This window comes from Paramormyrops kingsleyae, chromosome 17, assembly GCF_048594095.1.
Source record: "Paramormyrops kingsleyae isolate MSU_618 chromosome 17, PKINGS_0.4, whole genome shotgun sequence".
Taxonomy (NCBI): Eukaryota; Metazoa; Chordata; class Actinopteri; order Osteoglossiformes; family Mormyridae; genus Paramormyrops; species Paramormyrops kingsleyae.
The window spans coordinates 7,206,254-7,221,344 of NC_132813.1; the positions used below are offsets into that span (position 1 = coordinate 7,206,254).

The window sequence follows — 15,091 nt, forward strand, 5'->3', positions numbered from 1 at the left end:
AGCCAGCTAGCTAGCTCGGAATAACAACAGGAAGTGTTTTTGTCATGGCTGCACAGCTTCCAGGACTCCTGGTTAAATGGAGGCTGTTAGGTACACCTGCGGTGAGCCGGGGCAGCGCCCTGCGAGAATGCCTTAGCCGAAATGTCGCACTGCCCCCTAATTCCCCTCCACCGCTGCCACCGTGAGAGCCGGCCTCATTACAGCGGCAGTGCTCTGGTGCCGTCGCGTGGCCCTCCCAAGAGCTCCGGCACGGGCGCGGTAATCATGATTAAACCGCTGTCACACGCTCGGCCGGGCGTCGAGATTCCGTCAGGGCCTGCCCCCCCTCCCATCGCCGAGACACCGGCCCATCAACCCGGGCCCGGTAATCTGCCGCTAGCCGACATGGCGAAGAGTGGAATAATACACCACAGAAATGGAGCCGCGTAAACCACAGTCGAGAGGCAATTTTAACCCACAACAGATATTTAGACACATTTCGGTAGACATGGGGGCCAAGTAATTTCACACTGACCATTAACCATTTATCAGTTTCACCCATACCAGATAAGTCTGGACAAGATAAAGTTTTATTAAGATACGGGCCAATAGGAAACGTTTGAGGAAATCTATTGCTTAGGCAGACTTATTGACACCTATTATAACTCAGAATTTTAATACCGAAAACGCACACAAGTAGATAATCGCATTACCCGCTTTCATGCTGAATTGTCTTCAAAGAGGGAGTCGGAAATGAGCAAAGGGCTGAGACAGAAACAAAGAGGGAGAGAGGGAGAGGAAGAGAGGAGGAGAGAGAGTCAGCTTTATTATGCCAGGCCATGGCATTAAAATTCAGGCTTTCACACCAGCGCGATTCCGCCGCCGCGCCAAACAAACATTCTGCGGGGCCACAATGAGAGGAGGCGCGCGGACGTCAGACAGCAAACAGCTAGCGGCCGCGCGGGACACAGACGAATGTCAAGCCGCTTTGTTGTCACATGGATTTAACTTGACTGGTTAGTTTTTTTTTACTCCGTTTTTTTTTTCTTACCACTGACGAATGGAGGTAGGAAATGCAGCAGAAATACAGGCTGGAGTTTCATGTTCTGGGAGCAGGCAGGGAGCCATTTCCCGCTCAGTCTTTGGGGATCGTTGGCATCGATGTCTCAGCTCACTTCCCACAAAGGCGGTTAGGGTTAGGGTTAGGGTTAGGGTCCCGGTTGGTCCCGCCACCAAGGTGTTTCATCGCCAAGTTTGCTTGGGATTCATCTGTTTATCAGAGAATAAGGAGAATCTCTGGGAGATAGACCTATACGACCCAGACACCGTCTTTCCCAAAATTAACCAAATCCGGTAATTGAATGCGGTCACTCCCCCTGAGACACTCCGGAAATGTGTAACAATGTGTATACCACCCTTGCGGGAAATGTGTAACAATGTGTATACCACCCTTGCGGGAAATGTGTAACAATGTGTATACCACCCTTGCGGGAAATGTGTAACAATGTGTATACCACCCTTGCGGGAAATGTGTAACAATGTGTATACCACCCTTGCATTCTCACCCTGTTCGGATGGCTTTCTGTTTCTATCTTGGCAGAGTTATGATTCCAGACCCCCCCCCTTAGTTACTGGAGGTTTCACCACCCTATATGTGCTGCTACGGCCAAACCATAAGCGAATTAAGCAGCTGGTTAGGGCCCAGTGGCCACAAGCCCCCCCCCCCCCCATGTTGTGTGTTTTGCTGAGGGTGCTGTCAGCTGAGCTGCCCATTATCCTGCCTATATTACAAGAAATCTCCCCCATTCGGTTTTCCTTGGAGCTTCCCCCCCCCGGGAATTTCCATTGACCCCACAGGGCAGTACTATACCCCCACCAGCTATAGCCATCACAAGGTTTACAAAATTTCAAAGAGTTTAAAGGTATTGCATGATGCCTGGAATTATAATTAAGTATTTCCAAAATGCATAATTTCATATGAAACTCCACAGAGCATATATAAAAACTAATGTAATCCAGACAAAGGACCTGTTATTCACCTGTTAACATGAAGCTTGGGGGGCACCATGCATCTTCATGTCATAATCCCGCTTATCCGCGCGACTCCAGCGCGCAAACGTGGGGGTGCTGCAGATCGATGTGCCGCTGGTTGTGTCTGACCTTGGAGAGACGATTCAGAGGGGTGTGAAATTGTCCGCTTGGGGGAAGGGGCGGGCAAATTTGACTCTTTTCATGGAGACTGGAAAAGAGATTGCTTCTACTAAGAGATTTTGGTGATAGGAAACACTACCTTTTCCACTTTGCCCTCTTCAATGTGATAATGTTTGACTCATAATCAAAGCCTAATCTGCATCTAAACACCAGGAACTTTACACTGAATCTCTGGGATTATTGCAAAAAGGTCCTTGAAGGTGGCCAGGAAGGGAAGGTTCTGGGACAAGCCCCGCCCCCTTCTCACTCAACCTCAAATTAAGATACTCAGAAAGCTGCTTGTCATTGGTTAGCCATGGCAGTGGCTCTAGTTCAGGGGTCTCCAACTCCGGTTCTGGAGAGCTACTGTCCAGTAGGTTTTCTATCCTACCTGGCCTCTGGTGAGCCACACCTGTTCCTGTTATTTACCTGAGAAGCCAGGTAGGATAGAAAACCTACCGGACAGTAGCTCTGCACGGGGGGGGGTCACAACCCACTCATATGTGAAGCCAATGATGAGCTGTCCCAGGTGACTCATCCGGCCAAGACACCCCACCTCCAACTTATGGTTCGGATTACAGCTCCAGTAGGACCTGGACATATCCTGCTGAAATCTGGGCCAAGAGACATGCAGAATCGTCAGAAGAAGCTTATTTGGCATTTAGACCATGCTGGGGACCACGGGGCTTCATGATACCACTGTCTGCTGTGTAGCTCAGCACTGCACTATGGTAGAACAACTCATGGTCAAAATGCGGAGAACGGGGTCGGTGAAGGCTGCCATGGTGTTGCTGACCTTTGGACTTCAGTTGATGTTAGCTGACGTTCTGGCGCAGCCTGTTGACAAGTTGGAGACCCCAGCACTAGTTGAAGTCTGGGAAAATATCCATCAATTATGGCTATGGGAATGTGCTGGGAAGGTTCTTCAGTTTGCAACCTAACTTTGGGGGTCAATTCTCAGCTATCAACTTAAGGGGGGGGGGGGGGGGGGGTGGTTGAGGACTAGGAAGATCAGAGTGTCACTTTTAACTTACCTCTCAACAAGGAATTTTATTCACCCATGGACAATCATTTAAGAAAATCACATCAATTGCTAATTTAAAACAGGAAGATATTAGTACAGAGAAACGTTCATAATTTACAATTTTAGAGCTTACCTTATTAACACATGAAAAACAAGCACTGGAAAATGAAAAATATCCAGTTTTTCCAGTTGTCTTGCCATCCTTTCATTCACTGAGGACAACCAGAAACACAGAACAAGACCTGTGATCTAACCAAGTCACCTCCAGGACGCAGAGGAGCCTTGGCCTGGCTCGGGGGGAGCAGACCGGCTATATTCACAAGGTCCACAGAGGTGATTGGTGGACTCGCAGAGCACAGCGCCACCGAAAAAGTCTTTTGTGCGCTGTCAGCTCTCATTAGCATCACAGACGGGTCACTAGCAGTTTGGCAAACAGAAGTAAGAAAACTTTAAAGATAAGAGAGAGAAAATAAATAAATAAAACACGGTATCTGGTCTGTATCCTTCCTACCTCCTTCAGGATTTGTCACATTTGAACAGCCGTCATTTAAACAGAACGAGGGGAAAAGAGACGATAATGAATGCCTGGTAAATTCCTGGGGTTGCAGCCTTGCCCAGGTAGTTAGCTATGGTGCTCAGCAGAGATGGCGTGTCCAGGCTGCAGAGCAGGATGCTGCAGGACCATGGGAAATTGCAATGACAGACATTAACAACATGGACGCTCAGTCCCGGTCCTGAAGCCACCCTTTGTATATTTGCTTTAGCTACCATTTCAATTAATCAATTAGGTCCTAAGGCAAAGGATCTAATACTAGTTTCCAATAGTGTGTCTTATACACCTACACATTAAGTAATTTTAGAAGTATAACGTATTACCTTAACCTTACAAGGTTCATGTGAACATCTGAAGAAGTACATTATACTGATTATATCATGGAAACATTTCATTGATCATAATCACATTTGGCATCAAATTAGTACAGAGGACAAACTATTTTGGTAATACTTTCTATATATGCCATAACTATGACAATCTATGAACACATTCATAACATATTATAATGCATTCATATAGCATTATAAACATGGCTATAAATATTTATTGAAAGGCACAACACATCATAGCCATGTTTATAATGCATTATGACTGCCTTATGAAGCTCTCATCTATAATGCACTGTAGATACCTTCATATTGCAGTACAAAGCATTCTTAATTGTTATACTGACCATTATAATGCATAATGAAAGTACCCATAGTGCTTTATGGACGAGCCCCATTGAAGCTTATGAAGTATTATAATCAACACTATAATGGGTTATGACTGTCAGTATAAGATGATGTAATGCTTTATTAATTCTTATACCAACCGTTATAATGCTTTATAAAAGTATCTACAATTATTTCTTTCAGGGTGCATGCATACAACATATCTCCAAAAGAAAATATCTCACTTAAAAACATATTAACCAAATGATTTGACCCAGAATTCCACTGACATCCTGGTGAAGCATAACTGGTTTGCTTAAAATCATCATGAAGGAGGTTTGTTATGACAACAGATAAGAGCTGCATTGTATACCGGCATTACAAGAGAAGATAATACCTACAGGATCTTTTGTAAGTCTGGGTTCTTTTGTTTGTAAACTGTGCCACAACAAGTTTGTGTTACAAACACCATATAATAACTGATATACAATTTACATGTAAAATGATACTTATACATAAAACTGTATACAATTGAATTTGTAAACAGAATTCTGCAAACATAATGTAGTGTTTTTATTTAACGCGTCGAATCCACAGAATTTCTGAGTGCCAGCTAGATGAGGTGGTGAAAGCACTTCAGACGGAATGGTGTCTGTGCGCCCAGCACACTGGAGCGTGTCAGGATTAGCCACCATTTGTGTTCCTCCCTGTCGCCGGGCGACGCCATGCTTTGGGAACAATATTCAGAAACGGGGTTACCGTGCAACGTCCCACACGTACAAAAAAAAAAACGCCGGCTTGCCTGGGGGGAATGAAGCTCCGCCGTGTGGGCCTCGCCAAACAAGCAGCGGGGACCGGCCAAAAAAATGGAGGCCCCCACAGGGATGCCATTACCGTGGCCGCTTTTGTACAGCTCAGCTGCTGTAACGTTGGAGCGCGGGGGTGACAATGCCGCCATTCAGAGGCGGGGGCCGGGATAGCTGGTGTCGGCACTATGGAATCCTCAAAAGACACGATGGGGACATCTCTGGGATTTGCGCTAAAAGTCGTGACGCTCCCACCAGCCTTCCTCCCACTGATAAGGTCTCCCTCGCCTCATCGCTTTCACCGGCACATCCGTCATCTGCCGCTCGCCGCTCTCCCAGCGTGTCTGCGGCCAATGCCGACTCCTGCGTTCCCATGTCCCTCTCAATGAAAGCTGCTCTTTGTTGAAGGTCAGCCTCGCTCTTCGGTAACCAGGCGCCCGAGTCTTAACCGCTTCTGATCCAACGGAGGAACTTGGACAGAAACCAAAGCGGAGAGGGAGAAGCAGAAGAACCGACTGAATTCCATGGGTGACAGGGAGGACGAGCTGTGGAACTCCATGGACGCGGATGTGCGACCTGCAGCTCAACATGCCCATCAAACACACAGCCCAAGATCCTGGCTGAAACCCCAAATGAATTCAAATGAGCCCGAATGATTTGCCTCAGATGTGTTAACAACCATGCTCTCGCCGTGAGAACACCATTCATCACAACAGTCCCAGTCCATGGACACGTTTCTCAAAATCTCCGTAGTACTAGGATCATCACAGGAGGCAGTGAGTGGCTCAGCAGGCTCAGTCTCTGTGCCTGTGATCAAAAGATCGCCGGTTTGAGCCCCGGTCTTGGCAGAATAGTCACGTGTCCGTGGGCCCTTCAGCAAAGCCTTTAACCCCCAGCTCTAGAGGCGCTGCCCATTGGCTGACCCTATGCTGTGGGCCCCAAGCTACAGAGAGCAAGATGGGGGTCAGTGAAAAGAAGCATTCTTAGTGCATATGGCGAACAAAGCATGTCTGTTGTTGTTGTTGTGATCATAACTTCTGAGTAAGAGGATTCAATATGATGACTCTCGGACAAATAAGGTCTCTTGGCAAAGCCCCCAGTGTTGTAAGGTCCTAGCAATGCCCCTGGTAAGTGGTATTAGATGGAAAAATATACAATGCACTGCAGGTATAGCAAGAACCTAACAAGACTATTCAATCAAAAGACAAAGAGCATTCAGGGAACATGAGACCAGCAAGGGATATACAGTTGTGTAGACTAATAGAGCATTGGGGAGCCTGTTGTATAGAGCAATGATGCATTGTGCATCAGCGATGGGAAAGCATATCTGGATGCTCCAGAGATACTGATCCGAGTGCTGGACACCAGCCCAGGTAGCCAGCAGGAACTATTAAGACCCTGACCTTGTTGCTGGCACAGCCATAGACAGGAAGCTGTGACCTTAACGGGGCCTTTGTCGCCCTGGATGGTACTGGTCACGCACCAGCACATATGCAGTGTTAAGCACTTGCTAAGTCAGGAGGCCAAACCGGCTTTGCGTGCAGCTCTGATAAATACACTTGTATCCATGGCAGTTAGAATAGATGGTAGGAATTTATTTAAGTCAAGGACTCATTTGAACATCCAGTGGGAGGAGTGGATACCCAGAGCAAGATTTAGGCCTCTGGAGAGCAAGATGTAGTCCTCTGGTCATCTGTCTGCTATTCAGGCAGAGGCAGGAAAGTGACGATCTTGCAGGAAGACCCTCGTCATTGAATGCCAGACAGATAGGATAAAGCCACTGCTTTCTGCAGTACAGCTTCCTGAAATATAGATTCTAAAACCACGGGAGGGACGTTTACAACATGGCAAGGTGGAAACATGCAATTGTTATTTTTCACATTCAACATTATCTGAATCTTACAGCCATTTATGCCCTCGAGGACCGGACCCGATGTGGGAAAATTTGGGCAATGATTGAAGACCACGGTGAAAAGTTCCTTTGAGCATCAAAGACACTCCATTCATCTAGGTCTTCATCAGCCCTGTAGCACTGAGTAGTTAAGAGATTTCTCACACTTCAAGCGGCCCAGTAGGCGTCTTTGCCCGAGAGGCCGATGAAAACGGACCACATTGATGCACGCTGAACTCCAACAGAGGGTGACCGATCTGGCACGGGTATGGCAGGGCCAAGTGACTGAGGGGGTGTAAGGGTGTACCTAGAGCCTCTGAGTGCCATGCTAGCATCTCGCAGAACCAGGCGGTAGTTGGCGTTCTCCAAGGTGTCGTGTCATAACCATCAGTGAGCCGCCCCCACATATCCGAAAAATCCGCCTCGTTCTTTTCCTCCTGAAAATTGTTTCTTAAAGCTACTGCAACTCTTGGGGGGCCTTTCACACCAGCTTATGGCCATAGATGTAGATTTTGGGGGAGGTTGGGGGGGGGGACGGGGGACGTCCCCCCCAATGTTGATAATATCACATATAATGCCTGGTTTACAAAAAATAGGCATGATTAATATATCTCATTACATAATTGAAAGTTTTATAGATTTTATTTGGAGAACCCCTTATCCTCCGTTAGAACGGTTCATTCTCAGCTCCCTCTCCAGCAGGCAGACTCTCACTTCCAGACCCGTGAGTAAAGAGAAGATGAACATAGAGACTAGAGAACGCTGAGCGCAGAAGCCCGGTGCGGCTTTGTATGTAAACTTCACTCATTGAAGACCTTGTATCACATCCCACAGTTAATCAATAAAATGCTATGTGAAATGGTGGAATTTAATTGTCTCCTGTCGATTACGTTTCATAAAGATTATCTTATTTGATTGTGCAAACTGCAACTAGCGTGGTTAGTTAACAGCACAGCATAAATAGCAACGCTGCTAACACAGTGGTACGTGGCGTTTGTGTCAGTCACAATTCGCATCCCGCTGTGTTTGCTGTTACGGTATAAGAATGAGTAAGAAGCTGGTCAAAAAATGGGGCCAGACCTGGCATTTATTTGGAAAATGCCATAAAGTTAGTTACTCAGTCACCAGAAACTCAGAATCATTTAGTTCATAAACAGTGCTGGCTGAATGCCCCATTTATTACCAAGGAGGGACTCAGTAAATCTCCAATATTTACTCATATCTTCTAGTCGCTATTTTATGTGTGTTTTGTTTCTTTCTCGGAAAGTTAGGATGTGTTTATGAGAGAGACAGGGTGCAGCAGAGAGACAGGGGCATCACAGTTGACCCTGAGGTGAGGGAAATTTCCACAATGAATGCCCTCACAGTCTCGCAAATTGTGCATAATTTTAATAATTCCTGTGTAATTCTGCATACATAATGTGGGACTTAACGCACTTAAACTACCATATTAGTGAAGATAACAGTAAAATGGAAAGATAAATTTCACATTATATATTGTAACTATAACAGCAATAATTTATAAAGAAAAAAACAAACTGTATACAGTGCAACTACAGAATTGCCTTATAAGGCTATATGATGTCACACCTCTGACTCCGATATACCCGCCCCCTCAGCGTTAATAAAAAACCTTTTAGTGGGAAGGGTGGGAAGATACAGAGCAGGATGATTCTAGGGATGCTGTCCAGCTTAGAGACAAAAGCGTACGACGACAGTAAAAGCTGTCCATGTTTGCACAGGAAGTGGCTATCTGCAAGGCTAACCTAGACGACTGACGTAAAAAACAAATTCCTTCAAAATAAATACCGACACATGGTTCTCACACGTCCTTCTCAACCTCTCCGTCCAGTCAGTAGGTACCCGTGTCGCTCACTATCAGGCCGCACATAAACACCGGCACGCACACCATGCTGTGTTAAGCGAATTCCGCGACAGCCACGCGTTCTGCCCAAGACGACAGCGGCAACGTCGCCGGAATTCAAAGAGCGCCTCCAATTTGGCGGAGAGACGCGGCCGGGAAGCTCAGATGTTGAGATCGAAACGCATCACGCATGTTAAACAGCTCTTAAGGTGAAGTGCTTCAAATGGCGATAACAGCAGCTCTTACAAAGTATGGGGCAAGGCTTCATGGGGCATAGCTAGAGATTATAGACCCCCTGAAAAAATGTTACCTTGCCCCCCCACCCCACCAGGACTGTCAGTTTCAATCTGTGCCATGAATGAAAACACCACCCCCCAGGGTTCCGGATAATATAATCTGCTAGGAGAGAATACGAAAATACAAGACTAACCACGTATTTTTGGCTTTTTTTTGTTTTGCAATATGGGACGATACCACGATATATGGACTGGGTGGCACCCATTTGCCACCTATATCTTTCTGTATTCAAGGTCCCTTGTAAAGTGTTGGGCCCCTGGAATCTGCCAGGGTACCCCCGCCCCTAGGGCACGGGGATCCGTGTAAAGCGAGAGCTCTTTGCACATCGTGGCATTTCCCTTCAGCCGTCTTTGTGCGTGGCCCGGATGTCACAGCCACCCCTGGCAGCATCAGCGACAGGAGCACAAGCTTCTGAAACAGACACCTCCATAACGACGGGAGGAAGCCGGCCGGATCACCAAGGGTTACGGGCAGGTGGCCCATACAACCTTGGATACGGACAGGCTTGCCAAGATACCAGAGGATATGGCAAGTTCAAAAGGATTCAAGGGTGCCAGTGCTTTATTGTCATCTGAACAAGTACAAGTACAATGAAATGCTTGCTTACCAAACCTCACGAGCACTGAAGGGTGTGAAAATGACTCGCAGCCACGCCTTGGAGGCTTAGAGAGTTTTTTCTTTTTTAATTACTAGACTTAATTAGTGAGTAATGAGCAGCCAGTGAGGCTGCTTCTTCCTCACTAATTAGGCAGAATTTAGTGGAGAAACAACACACACATACAACAGCAAAGTTCTAGAATTACACATGCCAGTGATGGAACACGCCACAGAAGACACTGACCTTTGACCCCATGAAAGGTGGCAGGGTTCTGACCACGGGATGTGGACCGGCCGTCTCCAAGGGTACCATGTCTCTGTCACCATTATGGGGAGAGCTTCAGCACTCGCCTGGGAACACGAAAGCAATACAAAGTTAATTAACAGCTCTCTCACAAAATGGGCTGGATTTCTATCACTCAGAGACACAATAACAACAACAATAAAAAAAAACAATTCATGCATTATTATAATGTACACATTATAATCATTTATGTAATTAATGTTGCTAGACTGATTCACTGCTATAAATCAAAACAATAACCTTTTGGGATTCCATAAATGTTATTACGGCACACAATATTTATGCTTAAAATGGGATAATACTAAAAAAAGAACAGCATAAAAAAAAGTCAGAGGAATCCTTAGAGATCCAGTGACATATATGCAGACAGAACGCCATACAGACAGAGAAGACTGCACAAAGAGCAAATGTTTGGAAAGGCAGTTAATTTTATCCACAATAAAAATAGACACAAACTTATAAAGCCTTTATGCTGTCATAAAACTACAAAAAGATTTTGCTTTGACAGGCTGTACACCGTAAGCAATGTGACATACAGCCAATTATAAACGCCCACGCAGACTGGATATAAAAATACAAATAAACACTCATTTGCAAATCCATTCTTTATAATAATAATAATAATCAAATTTCATATGCCTCTACAACCTTGTACTTGATAAGCAGTTGGAAGATGCTATTATAAAATCAGATACATTTAGGTTAATAATTCTAAATCCACAAAGCTGTACAGGAAAAGCAGTCTGACGATGAATCCATGGTCCTGTATTGGATAATCGGTTGGACTATGGCCGGATAATTCCAAACATACAATACATTTAAAACAGGTTTACAAATGAATTGTTTTATTTAACAGATTTCACATTCTGATCATGGTTAAATACTCATCAATAACGGGAAAACTGTTATTGTGCAGAAAGTCTAAACTTAGTCGTTCAGTTGTCAAGAAGCTTGGTAATTGCGGATTTAAGACTTTGACACGTAATGATTTCCCATATCTGGAAAAAAAAAGAATACATTTTATCATGAATGCAATTTTTTTTTTTAACCTAGAATCATATTATTGTGTATCCACAGTAAGCAGAAACAAAAAATGCATTAACGAGCTGTAAACAGCACCGCCTGTCTGTCTCAGGGTACCATAACGGTAAGACAATGTGACTTTCAAACAGGCTTCACAGTCAGTGCAAAATCACATTAATGATCAATGTGGGGTGGAATTTCCTTTTAAACATCAAATAGAAACCAGAAACATAGCTAGAGATCAAGAGCAACAAGAGGAGATGCCAGAAGCACATATACACACCTAACTATGGTCTGTCATTTATTTATACGCTGTATGTATGACATCACACAGCGATCTCCGTGTATTTGCAGAAATGCAAGGCCAGCTATGTACTGACTAAGATCATGGTGCCCTGGAAGTAAAATCCCCTAGCTTGTGAGGCAACAATAACAAACACAGAATGCTGCACTTACATATCCTCCCTACAGTACGTTTCGTATGACGAGAAATTCGGTTTATTAATGGATGGCCTGGATACTGTAATTAGATCACGAAAACAGATATGTTAAGCATTAACTCAGGCATAATGGCTAATAAAGTCAGTGTGTGATTCCCGTGCGCATTCATCATGCATCGTTTTTAACCGTCTCACTATCATAACACCCTTCACTTGATAATATAAAATAGCCATAGGTATACCGTCCTTAATCAAGATGGGAATGGCTAATTGTTTTCCTAAGATTTGTACTGATTACGACAGTACCAGTTTGACAATTCAACGTAAGTACACCAATTACCAAGATTTAAACATCTAACATTTTAAAAGGTAATGCATAGACACAGCAATTTAAAGCCCTGAATGACCGAGGGGCTGCTATCAAATTAAACTGCACTATGTAACAATGGTCTTCATTTTGAAAAGGACACGCAAAATCACTCCGGCTGAATAGTAATCATTCACCACGCTGTGCCAAAGTTTTTAAATCGCCTTTCTTTGGCACTGGCAGCCTGCAGGCTAGCCTTGTGGAGTCGTTAATACCCTGCTAGCGTACCCTTAATGGCAGACAGATAATTACAACCAGACAGTCGTTTGCCCCATATAATAATATTCCAATTAACACATTTCATTTGATCTAATGCTTTCACTGAAAACTGCTCAAGTCATGCAAGTGCGCCCAAATCCATGACACTATATAGATATGTATATTTCTATATGTTTAATTTACGTTATATAGAATAGACTACATTGATCACGATTAAAGCGGTTGCATTTCACAAATTATTCATTCAATTAATGTATTATTGCGTCCCCGCCAAACTGCAGGTTAAAGCCAACTTACATCGCAGCACGTGGTCATACCTGGAACTATCTATATTCTTTGAAAAATGGGCAGAAAACTTGCGCGCCGACCTAAAAAATTATTGTGTTAGCAGCTGTCATTGTAAGACAAGGCAATGTTTCTCGGCGATCACTATGAGGGTTATTAATTAAATCACGCGCATATTCAGTGATGCCCAGTTACTTGTCTTTTGCATGGATAGGGGAATATCGCCCTTTCATATGTAGGTTTAAAAAACACAACGTAAAGGCGAATGTAACCAGCATTTACATCTGCGCACTGAATCTGAGCTCTGAATATTAATTAATTAAATAAATAACTAAATAAATAAATAGTCACGTTTTGACGCGCTCTGTGAACTGGTGTCAAAGGGAGACGCCAAAAACAGGCAGCGGACCCAGGAGCGCCTTCGGCTCAGAGCGCATGCGCGCAGAGCCCGATCGCCCGGCTTGAAAACAGCTGGGCTCTGAGGTCTGTGTACGGAGAGCAACGTGGGACTGCGAGGCGAGGGTACGTCGTGAGAACCGGGACGTGCGGATTATCGCTGATCGAAATAAGAGAATGAAAGGAGGGATTAGTGACACGCAGGGAGGAAGTCAGGCACGCAGAGCCGCATCTACAGACTGATGCTGCGAGATCACTGTACAAGTACTCGCACGATCGCGACTGATGCTGGATTTTTTTATGTCAAACTTATAATACACCGGTGGCTCACTTAGTTTATGGATTTGTACTTGTTTTTCTTTGTCAGATTATCCCTGCCGAACTGGTTTCCTGTTGGAAAGGTAAGGGTGAAATCATGCATTTTTGGAGAAGTTTAGAATTTAATTTAAAGTTTTGTTCATTCCGTGATCACGACAGGAATATCGCTGTATTCTTACTATTATTCTGTACACAGTCTTTGCATAGTCTTCAGATTATTTCCCTCGTGCCTTACCATTTTCAGATACGACGTAAGTGGCTGTTTGTGAAACGCAGCGCGTAGCCAGCATAGGAGGGGGTCCCGACAGTGTCACGGCAGAGTACATGCTAACAAGTGCAGGAAAAGCACGTATAATAATTACTGTTAGGTTATTAAAATCATGCACACGATAATGCTATGGCCTGTTGCCATGCACGGCCCATTCCTGTTATTGTCAGAGGGGACACTTTGCACACCATACATACGCATATCAGGTGGAAACAATTTAAAGGTAAAACTGCTGTCTCTATATAAATAAACTGGCCGATCCGACAACGATTCTATACTGAAGATTACCAACGCTGAAATCGTACATCTTTGTTTATGTTGCGCATTAAAATGATCTAGTTGAAAAAGACACAAAGCAAGTCAAGCTCAGCTATAAATAAACTACTTCTACTCCGCTTCCTCCCTTTAATCACCCTAACGTAATTTATAAGCGATTTTCACTGGTCTTATTTATTTACGGGTGACTTTTTGCGTGGCCATATTCCGAACAGACTCAGATGGCAGTAAAGAATACTGTATAGAAACGTAATGGGTCCGATTTCTCTGGAGCTTTTGATGTTAATCTGAAGAAAGGGGAATGGCTCGCTACATCTGAACGACAGTATTGGCGATTATATCTTGTGTTAATGTAAATGACCCCTAAGGCTGTCACGGTCCTGGTGGATGGGGGAGATTAACGCTACAGGTAGAACAATTAAGATGAGACCCCGCTCCCTCCCTTCCAAAAAAAAGTGATTCGAAATTAGAAAGTAAGATCAGTTTTTTTTCCAATTACAAACAGAAACGATACAGTAATGTATTCTCCCATAAATGTAGTGTTAGGGGGATTGCAGAAGCAGGAGTGGGATCGCTTTGCGGTGCCGTCTTGCCGGAAAGCAGCGCTTTAAACGGCCAAGCGCTCCCGAGGCGTTATAAACCCGGCGCTCATCAGCGACTTTTATCTTCACTTTAGCATCGCTGATTCTGTTACTTTTTTATGCCTCTGGAAAATGTCGAGTGCCGCGGTATTTCTAGCAGACTGTAAAAAGTAAATGCGCTAAAGTGGCTGAACAAAATTTGACATAAAACCGGTGGAGGACTATATGAGATACGTAAGCCTGGGAAAGACCCACATTTCCCGGTTTTAAGGAAAGCTTGTTTTTTTTTCTCACAGTAAAAATACTGCGTTTCTGCTGTAGGCCTATGTGTGTTAATAAAACCCAAATTAGTGCTTAAATGTTCTGCTTGAATGTTAGGATCATATTTATGTTCTTCTTCGATTCTTTTTCATGAAATTTACTTAGGCTAAACAGTCTTGGTGTTTTTAATCTGTCCTTACGCACCAAACCGAAAGCACCACTCCGTCTGTATGCTGATTATTGATTCGTGCTGTCTTTGGTTCGCTCAAAGTGGGTTGTGCGGTACATGCTGTGTTGAGAGTTAAGTCTGCTTCTTTGAAGCCCCGTTCAGGACTAGAGTTGGTTTGGGCGTTTCTCCTGGACCCAGCAATGCCCCCACCTGAACTGGGCCGTCTCGAGAAGGACATCTCTCATAGACTGTGTAGCTCTGCTCACACCTGTCTTGGAGATGTCCTGTATATTATTACTGGTACCAAGATGACACACATTTTCTCCC

At 44.4% G+C, this 15,091-nt stretch overlaps 1 protein-coding gene and 1 long non-coding RNA gene across 5 annotated transcripts in view; one reads left to right on the plus strand and one right to left on the minus strand.

Moving 5' to 3' along the window:
- The window catches only part of LOC111856397 (uncharacterized), a 15,729-nt gene continuing 638 nt past the window's right edge, over positions 1 to 15,091 (minus strand). Inside the window, exons 2-6 of the long non-coding RNA XR_011983214.1 lie at positions 10,102 to 10,208; positions 3,705 to 3,866; positions 3,327 to 3,610; positions 2,019 to 2,139; positions 1 to 1,248 (exon numbers count right to left, since the gene is read on the minus strand). This is a non-coding gene — a long non-coding RNA (uncharacterized lncRNA). The remainder of the gene's footprint in view (positions 1,249 to 2,018; positions 2,140 to 3,326; positions 3,611 to 3,704; positions 3,867 to 10,101; positions 10,209 to 15,091) is intronic.
- LOC111856393 (sialate:O-sulfotransferase 1) overlaps positions 12,888 to 15,091 on the plus strand; it is an 18,457-nt gene continuing 16,253 nt past the window's right edge. Inside the window, exons 1-2 of one of the 4 annotated variants that reach the window (XM_023836323.2) lie at positions 12,905 to 13,155; positions 13,259 to 13,292. The gene's annotated coding sequence lies outside the window, so the exon portion shown is untranslated. Of the gene's footprint in view, positions 13,156 to 13,258; positions 13,293 to 15,091 lie in introns of all 4 variants that reach the window. The other 3 variants (XM_072701124.1, XM_023836322.2, XM_023836324.2) reach the window with 3 other exon arrangements.